Genomic DNA, 18,108 nt, shown 5'->3' on the forward strand with positions numbered 1-18,108 from the left:
CAACATTAAAATGTCACTGCATCAATAATGATAATCCACTCATACAAGATATAATAATGTGACACTGACAGAGCACATTTTAGCTCCAACTGTAGCTTTTATACTTACACTACATTTTTCTCTCAATAATACTTTGAATACCAGGATTACTTATAAAAGCATTTATTTTAAACTGTGGTATGACTACTTTAACTTGAATAAAATATCATAATACATCTTTCAAAACTGACATTAAGTCATTAATATGTTAAAAAAAACAGTTATTTAACTTTATAAAGTCATAGTTTTGCTCTCGTAAGCTAACCTACAGTCCTGTCTGGTCTGTGTGTTCCTCTCTTTGTGCTGTCACTGTCCAGACCTTTGATCAGTGTTAGTAGGTCAGTAAACATGTCTATCAGCCTCGCTCAGTCTGGTTAACATTATTTACCGCACAACTGTGCAAATGCCCGGGATCAGTCCACAGTGCAAGTACAACCATGGTTCACTTTTGACAGGACAGACACATACATGATCCATTTTTCTTATTCTTTAGACAGTGACAGAGATCTCAGGTCAGAAGCTAAACATGTCCTTGTTTTACAAACTGCAGGGGCCTCAATAATATATTTTTACTTTTGTACTTGAACTTAGTCTTAAGATAATTTCCGACTGTGTGCTGAAGTTTTATTCATAAAAGATACTCAGCATAATAAACTTGGTTAAAGGGATAGTTCACGTAAAAATGGAAATTCAGTCATTATCTACTCACCCTCATGTTGATTGAAGGTCAGGTTTAGTTTTTTAGTCCACAAAACACTGCTGGAGTTTCACAGAAAACAGTGTTGCAGAATCTCCCAAACAATGAAAGTGAATGGTGACCAGTTTTCAAATGTAAAAAAAAACTACAAAATACAAACACAAAATGCCTCCATACTGCTCGTTTGGTGTAACCCAAGTCTCCTAAAGCCCCAACATGCCAAGTTGACCAAAAAACTGTTATTTACACCATGTTTTCAGCCTGAATCTTCACTGTAGATCTTTAGCTTGGAGTCACGTTCATGTGCACATGAACACTGTCTGAACTGGGTGTGTGTTGGATTATGCCAGACTCATTAAAGTGAAAGTGAATTATGGTTAATAATTAAATATTTTCAACTGCAACCATTTAACTTTTAGGTACCAATATGATGATAAATTGGCTGAACAATTTTTGAAATACAGAATTCTTGGGTTTCTAAAGTCAAAAGTTAATAATTAAATCAATAAAAGATTATAATTCTGTAAAACTTTTTTGAGCTCATTTCAAAACTTAAAAGTTTGAGTTTGACTTAAAACTTTGATTTTTAAGTTTTTGTGATTATAAAGTGAATGTATTTTTACTCCTGCTTGTCAACCCTCTGCAGCAGTGATCATGGAGAAATCACAAACTGACAAGATGAGAGCTCAGCGTTTGTTTTTTTTTTTGTTTTTTTTTTACTTTTGGGATTAAAAAGTGGGTTTATCTTCATGTTTGCTTGTAAACCTGTGTGCAGCAGTCATCATGGAGGACCTGACTGCACTGTTTACAGTAAGATGAGAGTAAAGAGAGGAGAAATGTAGCATTGAAGGAAAGAATCGACTTCTGTGACTGGTGCTGACACACAAACACACACAGGGCTTTTGCGCTGGCATTTTTGGACGTGGTGAGTCAAACCATTTCCATAACCGTTTTCATTGTGCCAAGAGAGCCCAACTCCACCAACCACAGCCCAGCCATGGCAAGCCTGAATTTGATGGACAAAACAAAACCTAACCTAACTCAGATGAGACTCAACAATAAACTGTTTTTAGGCGTTCTACCTACTGCCAGGTGTGCGTACTTGAAGTATTGTAGGTGGTCATGACCTCCCCTCTCTGCTCTGACTGACAGTTTTTGCAGATGGCAGTTTACTGAGCTCTGTCTAATCCCTGCAACTGGAACAACAGAAAATTAAGCTCAGTTTCTAAACATGAGTAGATGTGAAGATTGTAATCAGTGTGCAGTTCACCTTAAGGTTAAACAATAAGGATGTGAGCTATGGTGCAACTACTTAACTGGCTACGGATGTGTTTAAATACTCTGAAGAAATGACAGCAGCTCTATGACTAGAAGAGCACAGCAGCACAAAGTTCAGATCCCTGCCAGGCAACAGATGGTGAAGCACCTACTGCAATGTCATAACAACTGCCAGACTGTTCCACCAACATTAACATGTCCCCCACATAGCTGTCTGAGCTGAAACAAGCCTTCAAACTCAAGCAGTTGTAGATCACTTGCGGCCCCTGGTGGCCGGTTAAGAAGAGTGACAAGTCAGCTGTTAATGGTCGTATAAAAAAGAGCAGTCAAAAAAGAATTACTGCCTCACAATTTTGTGCCTCCATCAACTAGTCAAGTTCCAGTTTACATCCATGTCTGTCCACACTCATATAATGTCTGTAGTGAAGATTTTGAAGGAATTTAATATGGAACTTAACACTATACTGACCTGTAACTTTGTTTCTTGTAAAAATGGAAGTTCTCTCTATACATGTGTTATTCCAATGAATAATTTCCAGGTAGAAACATGCTGTCTTTACTTATTGACTATTTTTACAGATGACAGAGGACTGATAGCGAGCTGAACATTATGATGTCACAGTGATGTTGACCTATATAAAGTGTCATCACCTCAACATTTATCCTATTAGATATTTTTCTGTTGGCATATAATTAATGTTTTAAATATTGAGTTACGGCCAAAAATGTGTTTAGTGAGGTCACTGAGACCTTGGTCTTTGAGCACCAAAATTGAATCAGTTCATCTTTGAACATTGTGTGTTGTGTGAACATTTATGTTAAGTTTAAAGAAATTCCCTGAAGGCGTTCTTGAGATATCACTTTCACAAGAATGTGATAATGCCTGTGGCCATGAAACCATAAAAACATAAATGTCATTTAAAAAAAAAAAAAAATGTTTTTCAACATTTTTTCAAGAATGCTGAATCCTGGAGGTCCTTCAGCATACAGTCATGAATGTGCACAATAAAAATTTGGCTGATCCTGCTGCTGCGGACAAGATGTAGTTCTGGTTATCACACACATGGAAGCAATTACATGATCCTCTCCTGTTTACTCCTGACAGGGATAAAAATAATGTTGTCCTCATTTTGACTTTTGTTTTGTTAAGAGACTGAAAATCATGTGTCCCTGTCAGGTGTCAACTGCAGAGACACATCTTCCATCATCTCTCCAACCACTAACTTCCTCCTAAGACAATATTGTAACAGTGTTTGGTTAATATTACACCACCTGTCACACACACACACACACACCCTCCAGAAATGGGGAAAAAGCAACTGTTCTGTGTTTGAACAGCATATGAACTGAGTGCACACTAAAGAGTTAATCATTCGACCTAGTTAGAAACAGTTAAGAATTTACATTTCACGTAGGTTCTTTTCAGACTTGCGTGTTCTGGCATGTCTTGTTGTCAGTTTGCTGTCAGAGAGGAGTAAAGAAACCAGAAATATTCACATTTAAGAAGCTGGAATCAGAGAATTTTGACCTTTTTTTATTTAAAAAATGATTCAAAATGATTAATCGATTAATAAATCCTTTCACAATCTTAGTTGAAAAATAGATCCAAACATGAACACACAGACAAGTCTTTCCTGTACTTTTTTCACTGATTACTCTGTCAACCATTTTCTCCATTAATCAATTAGTTATTTGACCAGTTTATTATCTATAAACATGGTAAGAAATATTGATCAGTCTTTCTCAAAGTCCAAGATGACGTCCTGTCATCTTGTTTTGTCCACAACCCAAAAATATTCAGTTTACTGTCAGAGAGGAGCAAAGAAACCAGAAGATATTCACATTTAAGAAGCTGAAATCAGAAAAGTTTGACTTTTTATTATTATTATTATTAAAAATGACTCAAAATGATTAAAAGATGATCAGAATAGATGCAAATTAATTTAATAGTCGATTAATAATTGATTGGGTCTAAGTGTTTTATGTTTGTTGTTAGGTTTATTAGTTTGTCCTTTGTTGTTCACAATTGATTAACTGACTGATTTAAAGATGAAAAACGTTGAAATTTCCACCCAGTGAAGCATTTTTTTTTTTTATTAGAGGTCAAAATAATGAATTGACAGCTGTGTGCACTGTGCATGGTAGGATATCATTCTTTATTTTAAAATTGTAATCCTGCTAATAATCCCCACTTTCACTAAACATGTCTGTGATCTGATTTTGTATTTTATATCTGTAACTGTAATGAAATACTGTTACCTCTTTTTTGTATTCAAATTTCATCCCATTACATGTATTCCATTACTCCCCAAGCCTGCTTACAAGAAGAAATCATTGCCACATTTAAAAAGTGTTCTTGTAACACTTTTCCTTACAGTTTGCCTGCCGTCTCTACTCTGCATCACATTTGGAAAGAGACTCAGTTTTCACAGTTATATGTGGAGAACCCTTTTACTTGTACATAATTCACATGTGGGACTTTTGGATCTTCTTATGAATTCAGATGATGTAAACACGTGCATTTCTTCACCTGAATTGCAAAATATGACATGTGAAAACAACAATTTCACACAGGAAATAGCATTCCAGGTGTGATGATAAAGTTACATAGAACTATAAGGACTTTTGTACATTTCACATGTGAAACCATGAATTTTACATGTGAGGTTTTCATAACTTGTTTATTTTGACTTTCATTTTCAAGACCTTTGCTTTATACACTGAAGGGGTTTGATTTGTGACTGTTGCCTGCTTGATGTGATGCAAATTGACTTGGTGAAATCTACAAGTTGATCAACAGTTTCCTGTGTCCTTTGTTCCTCTTACAGACACACAGCTGTGACACACTGAGGTTCCCACATTCTTGTTTTTACTTTTACAGTGTTACTCATCTATCTAACCAAGAGCAGGTTCCTTCAGAATAACTCAGGTGGATTTCTGAATTTTACAAGAATTCCTATACAAAAGTGATTAGCATTTGTATGGTTCAGATGTCAGTTTAAAGGATTCACAGAAATAAAATGAATCATCTTTATATTTTACCCATACACCAATAAAGGGGCGTGCCGTATAAATGAAGCACTCCACATTGACCTGAACACAATCAAATCATTTTAATTACGCAGTTTATTCTCACAGTTACATGATGAAACACAATATCATGCACCGTCAGTCTGTGTGTGATGTGTTTGGGACTTTAGGATAAAAAGGTGACTTTAACTGAGTGATCGTCAAACAACACAAACCCATGCATATATTAGATGATTTAAAAGAAAATTTAAATGATCCACATATTTAAAACAAATGACAAAATTAAAGACTACTTTGAGTTTTTAGAGATTGTTCATAAGTAAAGTCTTCTATGGGCATCCAGCTGCAGTCCCTTTGACAGCTAATACAGCTGTGCAACATGTCATCAGTAACTGACGTCTCTTCAGACTGATGCTGTGGAACGAGGATTTTTCATTTTGGAGTTTCATCTCCTACGTCCTTACGTCTTTTCCTCGCATCCCTCTTTCATTCCCTCGCTGGGTGAAGCTAAGACGTGAGGAAAGGAAGCAAGTGTGTGTGTGTGTGTGTGTGTGTGTGTGTGTGTGTGTGTGTGTGTGTGTGTGTGTGTGTGTGTGTGCGCGCTTGATTGCAGGAGTGGGATCAGGTGTGCAGGTGCCGAGCTGCAACTCATCTCAGTCACCCTACTATACTGTATATACCAGGCCTCAAATCCACCTCGCTACCACATTGTAGCCTCTCTATTTTCTTGTTTTGTGTGTAGCTGCATTGCTAATCCCTCCTACAGCTGCCTAACCCAACACCTGCCAATGCCAACCTGTCCTTGGTCTCTGTGATGAAAACTTCCCCTCAATCCTCTCTTCTCACTGCAGTCATCGATCCCCCCTTACTGTGGCAAGTTGTTTTTTGTCTCTGAAGTCATTTTCATATTGAGAGATTTCTTCTTTATTTCAGTGACAGTCCGACCTGTGACACGTCATTTTTCCTGTTTCTTTGCTTTAGCAGGTCTTTTAATTCCACTCCTGATGCTGACAAATTTTCCTTTATGGACGTCAAACTCTTTGATGCCATTATCATGAATGAACACTTCCTGACATGTGGGGCAGGAAGCACAGCTTCCTGCTAATTTACAAGTCTCATGCACATACACTCAAATACACTCAGGTGGATCATTTACACAGTTATTTGACGTTGCGAACATTTGTTGAATCTGCCTTGGCGTGTTCGTAAGAGCCCTTTGTACAAGGATAAAAGTAAGAAATTTAAGAGAATACAAAAATGTTGTTGCATGAGGCCCAATGATACTCTGGCAACATGATTTGGAGGCCTCTGGAGGTGAAGCTGAGAGCAGCTGACATAGATACCATGAAAGTATGCTCATCCAGGTTTACCATGAGATATGTGCTATGTGTGACCAGGTGTGTGTGTTTGCTCCTCCTGCAGGTAGCTGGTAGATAAAATTGGTGTTTGCCATATTGGGGACACCTGGACTCTGTGTTTCCTTCAAATTTGAGCGCCTTGGATTCTTAAGTCTGTCTCTCTGCATCCAGCCTCCATTGTTAGGATCTGGGGAGCTGCTGCTAGAACTTCTTGTTTTGCTCTGAATTATTCTGCCTCCTAAAACTGCCTTCCCAAGCATAAAAATACACCAAACTTTGCACAGCAATCGAGTCAAGTCCAAAATGACGTAGGCTGAAGTACAGAACCTAATTTCCCCAAGGTGGCATTCATATGAATGCGGCCAAAGGAAATGTAGAGGGGAGCCAGGGGAGTACTTTGGAGTATTTGAGAAGGAAGTGGCAACATCTACTACAGCTTTAAAATGCATCAAAATGTAGAAAAATCAGGAGAAACTTTCATACATTGCAAGCATGGACAAATTATGAAGTCCACCACTGCATTTTTTATCAAAAAGTAATTAAATGCTGCTGCTTCAACAAAGGTTCTTCAAAAATGCCAACACAGCATCTTCAAACTGTGCCCATCTGAACTACCAGACGGATTTTCATTTTTTAGGAATGTGACCGAAGCAAATGTAGAGTTTAAAGAAACATGACCAAATATACAAGTTTCTCTGTGTGTAACCTCAGGAGTAGTATGTACTGCTGGCCTCCAAATCCTGACAGTGAAATGAGAGAGAGGATTTCTGAAGGAAGGAAAATGGCGTTTTTAAAGAAATCATATATCATGTATGATCAAATTACAGTTTCTTAAAGTGCTTAACATCACTGTTTCCTAACCAGGGATACATGTGCTCTCTGGACGTACTTGTACAGGAGCCTGGGGAGTACTTTAGAGTGCTTTGGAGTTTTTAAGAAGGAAGTGACAACATGCAAAGAGTAAAAATATAATAAAAATAATAAGAGAAATCATAATGTATCGCAATTGTTTATGTCTCCAAATAATTCTGTAAGTGTGATTTGGATTGATATAAAATAAAAGTCAATTCCCAATACTTAATTGGCTGAATGCCTGAAAAATTAAAGTCAGTGGCTGGAAAACTCATTTTGTACAGAGTCTCCAAAGAGCTGATGTCTATATAGACAGGGACACTGGATTATATGGTCAAAAAATCGATAGGAAAAGGTTTGAAATTAAGGTATGAAAGCTGGAAAAACATCGGTACTAACAGCATTCCCTGCAATCAGTGTACCTGGTGATGTATTTACGTAAAAAATGGTCAACTAGATTTCCTACGTGATACAGTCTGCATTCAATTTTGAGTAGTGTCACCGTACTAGCAGAGAAGAAGAAGCTTTCTTGGGTTATATGGAATACATGAGGGCCATAACACCTTGTGTTGTTCACACCTGAGGATTGTTCCTTAGGTGAAGGCAAAGGTGCAGTATCAAAATGACATGGTCATTGAAATTATGCAGACCACCTGTCCAGTCCTGCTAACAGTGGATCATGTGACACTCAGCACACCTTCTATTGTAAGTGGAGATGTCTGTCATGGACGTGAAGATATAAATTAGGACATTAAATCAGCTGTATGGGGTTAATCAAAGCATGTATTTCACTTAGTTTGGAGAACACCATTCATGCCGACTATCCTGGCTCTGTCTGTGATGTGCAAAATTTCCTGAACAAAACTTGCATGTTGTTTCAGCCGGAATCAACTTTGGAGGGTAATCTGTCAGAGCTCGTGGTTGTTGTGGCATCTCCAGTAAGAGTGGATGGAATTTTTCTCTCTTCATGAAGTTCCGTCTCAGTGGTAGGAGGATAACCGACAGAGTGAGTAGTCTGTCAAAGAGGGGGAAGAAGGGGGGAGGAGGGGAAAGAAGGAAAGAAAGAAGAAAAGAGAGAAAAGGGGAAAAAAAGAGAAAAAAACGAAAAATTTCATATCTATGCATTTTTAGCTACCTGAATACAAATAGGAAACCCCTGACCTATATCACATGTTGGGGACGGGATTTGAACCGGTGAACTGCTGAAGGAGCGCCGCGTCTGTGAGGTAGGTGACGCACATTACCCTATTTGGACATCACTACCAGAACTGTGAGCGTTTGGTTATGAATGGGCTTCCCCATGAGTTTATTTTGTAGATAATTAGGCAATAATGATAAATACAAAGAAATAATAGTTTCTGAAGTTTTTTGCTGTATCTTACAAGAATGCTAATTGTTTTTCCTCCTCTTTTTATATGCTAATATATGTCTTGTGAAAATATACTTATTTATATAAACAATTTCTTTGTTATTGATATTATTAGTGGTATTAAATATTAATATTAGTAGTATTAAATTCATTATTGAAATCACTGCTTTCCTAAAACAATCACCTGTTGTGTCGTTATTATTATTATTATGATTATTATTGTTGTTGTTATGATGATGATGATAATTATTATTGTTTACACTGTTTTAAACAATCTGTCAAAAAGCAGCAGTGGATGGGAACCTGATGATATCAGCCTCCTGCAGCCCATCAAGCAGCTCTCCCTCCTGACTGGTCCAGAGTTCCTCCTGTTCCTCCTTTATCTGCAGGAGCTGTGGGTCCTCCTGATCCAGGTTGGGGCTCCACTCAGGTGGAACCTCTTCTTTAATCGCCAACAGCCGCTGGACATCTGTAAGGACCACTGAAACACACACACAAAAATGTTGGCATCCATTTTCTAGGAACATTAAAGTTCCCTTACAAACTAACTGACCATCTGTGTCATTTATAACATCCCTCCAGAATAACATATATAACAACACCTTATTAACAGAACAACTACTACTACAATTATTAACTATTTACAGTATATTACACATCATAATTTGTCAGACCTCTTTCTCATTTCCTCCAACCACTCATCTTTGGAGAGAGATTCTGACTGTGGGCAACAGACCCTTCCACGTTACTGGCTGTGGCCAGTGTCAGCTGTACAGAACTGGCCACACTTTTTACATGTATTTGCCTCCACAGATCGCCTGTAAGGCCTCTTGGCATGATGGGACGTGGAAGCTGACTTGAGGCTGTCTTCCTCTGTTGCGCCTGGCCTGCTGTACTCTCTGGCAGCTGGTACTGATGCTCCTGTTGTGCCGGTGTTGGATGAGAAGGGAGCACTCTTGCTTCCTGAAGGGGCTCTGCAGACTCAGGGAGGTCTGTTGGCACTGAGGAGCCCTGGAGCAGCACAGAGAGCTCCTGATTCTTCTGCCTGTTGTTGTGCCACTGGATGAGGGTGTTCTGGTTTACCTCAACCAGCTGAATCTCTGTACCGATCTTCCGGTAATCCCTCAAAATTAGGGACCTTGAATCTGCCCCTTTCCCTTTCCTGACTGGGTTTGGGTGAATGAAGCACAGTCTAATGAAAATGCACTTCACCAACTGGAGTTTTGTCTATTTTTCAATAAAAAAATGCAGCATCTACAGTTTAGATATTGTAATATTGCATTAGATAAGATTTCAATGACTTGTTCAGCCATACCAGGAGCGATGGTAGTTGTGGTGGTTGTCACTGCAGATGTGCCAGGAACCAGGGTGAATCTGCTGGGAACCATGGTTGACGTGGAGGGAGCCATGGTGGCAATGCTGGAGGGGGCTGAGGAGACTGGAGCCTGAAGACCTTCCAGGTCCAGCATTGTGGGGTCGTCCGTGAGATCGGAGAAGCCCTCATCTTCCTCCATGTCATCCTCCATGTCATGTTCCTCAATTAATTGAGCGGTCTGCAATAACACTGAATATGATCTGTGTAACTGACCTTTAGGCTGGAAAATTGCATCCAGTAGTTTGTGTTGTCGGTCATTTTAGTAGCATTTTAGTATTTTAGTAGCTAAACACAATGACAGAGGCTTTTTCTTCTCAAAAAATGTCAAACTGAATTAAAAACAGTTTAGCTGTTTCTCAATACCAAGTACGCCAAGTTCGGACTTACGGACTTGTCAGTTTGGACTTAGCAAGTTCGACCTGGGAGTACAGTCTCTTGGGACGGGAGGACGCAGGACGGTCATTCTGCAATTGGGACGGCAGTGTACTTGATGACGTCACCATCTCAGCTCGGTTTGGCTTAGCCACTTCCGCTTATTTTCACCATTAATATATATTTGAAATAAAATGAAATATGATATGAAACAACCCTGTATCTTTTGGTTTTCATTATATAATAAAATATTAATATTTATTTTCACGGATTTGTGGCCTATATATAAAGTGCCAGTGGCGGGATACCATTTGTGGAGGGCTGTGATTCTAGTAGTGGCGTTAAGTTGAGATTTCAGACGGTGAAAAACAATAAAATAATATGGATCAGATTCTGACAGCTATCACCATGGGGTCATTGTACCAAGCAGCTGAAGAGGAGGCTGCTGAACTGAGGAGGCGGATCTGTATGAGACGAGCTACGATGCGGAGGAGGATGGAGAGGAGGCGTGCCTTATTGGCATGTCTCTCTGGCACTGTACGTTTGTCTAGTCATTGAGCTTTTTTTTCAGGCTATCTACCAATTTACATAGAATTTGACAGTTTACTTAGTACCCCTATATTAAACATTTTATTTAGAGATGTTGATTAATATTTTATCAGCTGTGGTTTGTAGTGATGTTGAAATGTACTGGGTTATACTTGCTGGACAAACACCTTTCAAAAACAGATTACATTAAAAAAACTATTACATTGCTAAAATATTACTGAATTACAAGTAAAAGTACTGGTGTTAGAAAAATACTTAAGTAAAAGTACAAAGTATTTGTCAAAAAAAAAAACTACTCAGACTATTAGTAACTTTTGACTGATGATGTCACCATCACCTCTCCAGAGGCTCTAAATTTTCTGTATTTTGCTTTACCAATAGTTAAAACACTAACAATCAATTAATCATTAATAATTGATTTGAAAACAAAACAAGTGTTTTTTTCCCCTAATTTTGAATGGCTGTCTTTTTTTCTCTCATTTCAAGTTTTTAGTTTCTTATTCAGCAAATGTTTCCAGCAGACAAAACAAAGCTAGATGAAGTGCAGTTACTGCCACAACGATTGTTTTAATATCCATGAACGCATTTTTAACTGGTAAAATTCTTAATTAAAAATCAATTAAACATCAGTCATTAAATATACTTTTTTTTGGGTTTGTTTTGTTTTTTGTCCATATGTCCTGGTTTTCACTGGCTTTTTTGCTATCAAATCACTTTATTGGCTACAAAAATGCAGATAAAAGGTCTGGATATGAATTCAAATTGTACTCAGTACTCAACTATGATTTTAAAAGTAACTAAGTAGATTACATGGCATAATGAATACTTAAGTACAAGTAAAAATGCAGACTTTAAAAATCTACTCATAAAAGTACAAGTACCCCCAAAAACTACTTAATTACAGTAATTTGAGTATTTGTAATTAATTACTTCCACCCCTGGCTATAACCTTACTGAGACTGACACTGTAGAGCTGTAACACTAAGTTACTAATATTGAAATGGTTTAACCCATTGTTTCTCAAACTTTTTTTAGGGACCCAATTTTTAAATATGACACACCATTGCAGCCCAGTTCACAATATGCCTTATCAATAAGGTTCATTTGTGCATAAATTAACATGCTTGACCATTTTACTGCCATTTCTGCATCACCTTATGTTATGTTGACACATGGTAATGAAAACATATACATGTTAAATACTTAAATAAATGCATTTAGGCTGGCTTAATTTAATCTCATCAGGAAAACAGTAGACATTTTAAATGTTGTATAAAAGATGTAGTTTGATGTCTGTGATACAGCAATCATGTAAGCTACAGTCTTGTCTCAGAACCTTAACGTTCTCAAGCACCTGAACAAACAGGTCATAAATGTAATTTTAATTCTTAACAGTTCATATCAGACATTTCAAATTTAAAAAGACAATTCATATTTAGAACACAGTTTAATAAATATAAAATAAATATTTAATAAATATTAAATAGTAAAAACACAAATACAACAACAATTTTTACCAACAATTAACAGTTTTTTTTAACAGGACCAAAGTCCCTTGCAGAGGTACACACAAATGAATAATAATGTGCCTATGCTGGCCACATTTTTTTCTGGAGCGGAGCTGAAACCAGCTTTCAGGCTATCCAGGGACAGCATCACCATGCTGCTCCAGATACTGCCCCGGGAAAAAGCACATGGATGGAGCCATGAAGTTGAGGAGCTCGTCACGCTCTACTGGCTTGCCTGTGGAACCTCCTACAGGGTAATGGCAGACATATTTGCCATGCCACTCGCCACAATGTGCAGGATTGTGCACAAAGTCATTGAGGACATGATGACTATCCTCCACAGGGTTGTCCATTTCCCCACAGCAGAGCGAGGAGGTGGGGACTGGCTTTGCTCACCTTGCTGGCCATGATGCTTTTCAGTTTGCTGCTGGTGCCATTGATGGGTGCCATGTGCATCTAGAAAGTAACCCTCTCCAGATGTAGTCATGTTCACTGGAGTTAAAAATATTTAAAACATAATTTAGATGTTATTATATATACTGTATAGATTAGATATATAAGAGATGAGATTGATGTGTGTGTATATATGTTGAATGTGTTGAATGTTCTTTTTCTGGCTAATTTAAATTCAGCTGCATGACTGTAAATAATTGTAAATATGTTGTATATTCATTTGTTGCAATGTTCTTTTTCTGGTTTTGGCTAAATTAAATTCAGCTGCACTGCACTATTAATTACTGTATATCACTGTAAAAAAAATATTTTTTGTTTTGTTGTAAATATACACAATACACCACTGCTTTCAAAAATGAATTCCATGAATTGAATATTAAACATAACAGAATTTAATAACAACTTTAACAAACCATAACATTTTAAAACAACAATAACTATTTAAACTTTGTCCACAAGCTTCTCAAACAGACACAAATAGCGCTCCACTCTGGATGTTGCTGCCCTCTCTCTCTCCTCCACCTCTCTGGCCAGTGCCTCTCTCTCCCTCTCTTCTTCCTTCTCTGCTTGCTCACTCTCCCTTGACCTCTTCCTGCTCTGCCTGGCCCTGCCCTCTCCTGCAGAAGGGGTAGAGGCCGAAGCACTCACCACACCACCTGTAGTGGCATTGAGTTTTGCTGCAACAACCAGGGGCGGACTGATTGAGTGCTGCCCCTGGAGTGCAGCATCCATCTCACTGTACCACTGCCAGGTGGCAGCGGTCACACTCCCAGCCTCTACCCCTTTGCCTGTTGGTGGGTCTTGTAGCTCCTGAAAACAGGTTATTAAATATTACACTGTAAAACTGATTGGCCTGGCAAACAAAAGCTATGTAATTAATTTAAAAGTATTCTAAGAAAGGCTCTCAGGATAATACCAAGCAGAGAAACAGGCATATTACCTTATATTTGTCCTTTAAATTATTCCATGGGAGAAATCCCATTGTAAGCGTTTGAGAGTTGGAATGGAGTTTCTACGTGAATGTATGAATTCATGGCGACAGGGTGAAGTTGAATGAGTTTGAAGGATTTTCTCATTGACTTCCATTATAACCAGGTTTCAGAAAATGGTGAATAATTTTTAAAGTTTGAATGGGATTAAAAAGTTGAAACAAATCTAAAAAGTCAGCAAAATGTTGAATATTTTCCAGTTTGAATGGAGTTTCTAGCTGAAAGTATGAATCACTAGTTAACGTTTGAAAAAAGGTAAAATTTTGAGATTTCTGAAGATTCCGAAATTTATTTTCAATGGGAAAACTGTCCAGAAAAAACCTGGAATATCTGGGAAAGTATGACTGTTACGGCTTTGAAACGACATAGCTGGCGTGTCCTAATTCAGCTGAACGTTTTGACTTGAAATGGTTTGAATCGGTTGAAGTTTGTGGAACTAGTTAGGTGCCAAAGTTTTTTTTGAATGGGGTTTAATAGGAATGGGAATTTTAAAGTTGAACATTTCGGAAAGTTTGAATGTTATGGAAGATCTGAAAGTTTCTGTGAATGTCCTAATGAAGCTGAATAAGGAAAACTTTGAATGGTTCAAATCGGTTGAAGTATGCTGAAGTTATGGAATGACGAAAAACGCGGTGGTATATAACATATATAACAACACATTATTTACAGAACAACTACTACTACAATTATTAACTACAGTAAAAACACAAAAATATGTCAAAAATATATTAACCCTCATCTTATCCTTGGGGTCAATTTGACCCCATTCAATGTTTATCATTCAAAAAATAATAGTGACTTTTTTTTTGCTTCATATTTCACGACTTTTCCTAATTTGATGGGTACAATAGATTACGTATCATCATGATGATATTTTTTCAACGTGCTGAACACATATTGCACACATCGGTGTTCCTCTGGGGTCAATTTGACCCCGAGCTGTTTTAGCTGTGTAAAACTTGTCTGTGTGTGTGTGACCCATGTGTGACCTAACATCCCCATACCTGCAGGTGCAGAGTTGATACTTTTGAGTTGATACATGACATGGGGGGGGGGGCAATATTGGCAGGTGTCAGGTTTGTCCCACCCGAAATGATTCTAAGACTAGCATGACCTGTTTGCTATGCAAGAAATATGTCTGCAAGGAGCATGAACACACTCTCTGTACATCCTAGAAGCTTGACTGTGCGCATAAAGAACTGTTCCATGTTCTGACTGTCTGACTGATGTTCTCATTATGATTTTCTATTTCACAAATGGGTGAATTTTCAAACATGTAAAACCCCTCACACACACCCAGAAAACCCCAAAAAACTAAAAAAAAACCTCTTTAACTCTGCCACTGCCAGTCCCAAGGAGGGGTGAGTGAGAATTTATTGTGACTAACCACAAATATGTTACAAAAAAAGGAGATAAAAATAAGTAAATAAATGTTATGTTTATGAGAGGAAAGGGGGGGGGGGGGGGGGTCACCAGCATAAATCAATATGGTTCATTCTGTGAGAGTCATGAATGTGCACCCCAAATTAGAAAAGATACACTAACTCTAAAACTGAAAGTTTAACCTGATAGTGGTGCTGCAGGAAAGGTTATATCATCACCAAAACCATTAAGGTTCATACTCTTGTGGTCATTAATGTTGTCAGAAAATTTGAAAAGATTTGGAAGAAAACTTTTCAAGATAAATTAATTCTAATTTAAAAGTTTCACCTGATGCTGGCGCTAGAGGACCGGTCATTCATGTATTTAACAAATAAACAAAGTACCTAACACAAAAACTTGGTCAACAATTTTCTGTAAATCATTTTCTGGAGGGATGGTTGCCTGATTAGGGTTGTGTCTTATTCCTTCATAAAAATGAGCTTTTGCTGAGATTTGAACACACCTTCAAGTCAGAGCCCGAGCCAAAGAGCAAGTTAAACATGTGGCATAGGATAAATGAGCTGATTACATTTCCAAGCAGTAAAGGTTGAGTTTTCACAAAGTCACTGGCTGTAGACGACCTAGTGGGCCAAATGCCCCGCATAACGCATCGTGAGTCAAATGTGCAGTGTTGTGTAATAGTTCCAGCGAGACCCCTGTGTGGCTATGGATTGGCAAAGACTTGCGAGATAAGCAGCAGGAATGTGGCATTAATGTTACAAAGTAGTCTACCAGGAACGTGCGCTTAGATGCATGGCCAGCTACTTACTGGATGACACTGCGTTTGGGGCAAAAACTGAGCCATGATATATGACAGCATTGTTACTATGGCCTCCTATGTGGTAAAATATTTAATGTACTCGCTGATATTTCTGCACTTTTCCACTGAAGCGGAGCTTTACGCAGTCAGGATGGCCGAGCGGTCCAAGGCGCTGCGTTCAGGTCGCAGTCTCCACTGGAGGCGTGGGTTCGAATCCCACTCCTGACAGCTCTCTTCTTCCACTGTTGCCATTTCCTGTAACATGATACTGGCAAAGTAAAGCGAACAACCCTCTGTGTGTTAGGGGACGGGCGTCAGGAAAAATACAGTGAGACACCGACTGTATGTCTAACTCTGCTTTCCGGCGTACTCGTTCAACTTAGTAGCCGGCCTCCGGCTCTTAGTTTGGCGACAGTAACGGAAGGTGTTTTTGCTGCCACGAAAATGACAGTATCGTCAGCATACATGCGTTACCCACCCCCTATGCAGCTCTCAGAGATGTCAGTAATGTCTAGGCTGAACAGCATAAGGTCCAAGCGGGGATCCCTGTGGTTTGCCCCTTTTACTTTGACAACATTCGGATTTAATATGATTGAGTGGCGACCTGCTGACTCCTATTTCATAAATAAGAATCAAACCACGTTTTTGCTTGAGAAGGGAAAATAAACTTGGTTAATTTGGACAGCAGGATGTCATGCTTGACAGTGTCAGGTGCCTTTTTTGAGGCCTAAAAACTCCACCCACAACATTATCCCCACCCAAAAGCCTTTTGACATTTTCCAGGTGGCAGCGATTTGCGTGTTTTCCGTGCCATAATCGCGCAAGAAAGTGTTCTACAACGGTCGCCGCGAGTCTTGGCAGTGGTTCCATGGTGTAATGGTTAGCACTCTGGACTCTGAATCCAGCGATCCGAGTTCAAATCTCGGTGGGACCTGTTACGTGACCTCCTCCGCTGTCGGGCAGGGAGATGAGGGGTGGTGGAGCAATATTTATTGAGGTACAGCTGTGAGGCCTCAAAAAACCCAGTGGTCCCTTGGTCATGATGTCCACCTGAAAGACCTGTAACGTGATTGTGCTGACAGGGTTGGAAGCCGTGAGTGACTTGATGGTCGCCTGATTAGGGTTTTCGTCTTATTCCTTCATAAAAATGAGCTTTTGCTGAGATTTGAACACACCTTCAAGTCAGAGCCCGAGCCAAAGAGCAAGTTAAACATGTGGCATAGGATAAATGAGCTGATTACATTTCCAAGCAGTAAAGGTTGAGTTTTCACAAAGTCACTGGCTGTAGACGACCTAGTGGGCCAAATGCCCCGCATAAACGCATCGTGAGTCAAATGTGCAGTGTTGTGTAATAGTTCCAGCGAGACCCCTGTGTGGCTATGGATTGGCAAAGACTTGCGAGATAAGCAGCAGGAATGTGGCATTAATGTTACAAAGTAGTCTACCAGGAACGTGCGCTTAGATGCATGGCCAGCTACTTACTGGATGACACTGCGTTTGGGGCAAAAACTGAGCCATGATATATGACAGCATTGTTACTATGGCCTCCTATGTGGTAAAATATTTAATGTACTCGCTGATATTTCTGCACTTTTCCACTGAAGCGGAGCTTTACGCAGTCAGGATGGCCGAGCGGTCCAAGGCGCTGCGTTCAGGTCGCAGTCTCCACTGGAGGCGTGGGTTCGAATCCCACTCCTGACAGCTCTCTTCTTCCACTGTTGCCATTTCCTGTAACATGATACTGGCAAAGTAAAGCGAACAACCCTCTGTGTGTTAGGGGACGGGCGTCAGGAAAAATACAGTGAGACACCGACTGTATGTCTAACTCTGCTTTCCGGCGTACTCGTTCAACTTAGTAGCCGGCCTCCGGCTCTTAGTTTGGCGACAGTAACGTAAGGTGTTTTTGCTGCCACGAAAATGACAGTATCGTCAGCATACATGCGTTACCCACCCCCTATGCAGCTCTCAGAGATGTCAGTAATGTCTAGGCTGAACAGCATAAGGTCCAAGCGGGGATCCCTGTGGTTTGCCCCTTTTACTTTGACAACATTCGGATT

The 18,108-nt window shown here is 39.2% G+C and overlaps 3 non-coding genes across 3 annotated transcripts; all 3 read left to right on the plus strand.

Moving 5' to 3' along the window:
- The first annotated feature begins 16,196 nt into the window (after positions 1–16,196).
- On the plus strand, positions 16,197–16,279 carry trnal-cag (transfer RNA leucine (anticodon CAG)). The gene has a single exon. It is a non-coding gene; the product is annotated as a tRNA-Leu (tRNA).
- A 634-nt stretch (positions 16,280–16,913) lies between these two features.
- trnaq-cug (transfer RNA glutamine (anticodon CUG)) lies at positions 16,914–16,985 on the plus strand. Its single transcript has one exon. It is a non-coding gene; the product is annotated as a tRNA-Gln (tRNA).
- A 684-nt stretch (positions 16,986–17,669) lies between these two features.
- On the plus strand, positions 17,670–17,752 carry trnal-cag (transfer RNA leucine (anticodon CAG)). The gene has a single exon. It is a non-coding gene; the product is annotated as a tRNA-Leu (tRNA).
- Positions 17,753–18,108: the final 356 nt, after the last annotated feature.

This window comes from Lutjanus erythropterus, chromosome 12, assembly GCF_056507025.1.
Source record: "Lutjanus erythropterus isolate fLutEry1 chromosome 12, fLutEry1.hap2, whole genome shotgun sequence".
Taxonomy (NCBI): Eukaryota; Metazoa; Chordata; class Actinopteri; order Lutjaniformes; family Lutjanidae; genus Lutjanus; species Lutjanus erythropterus.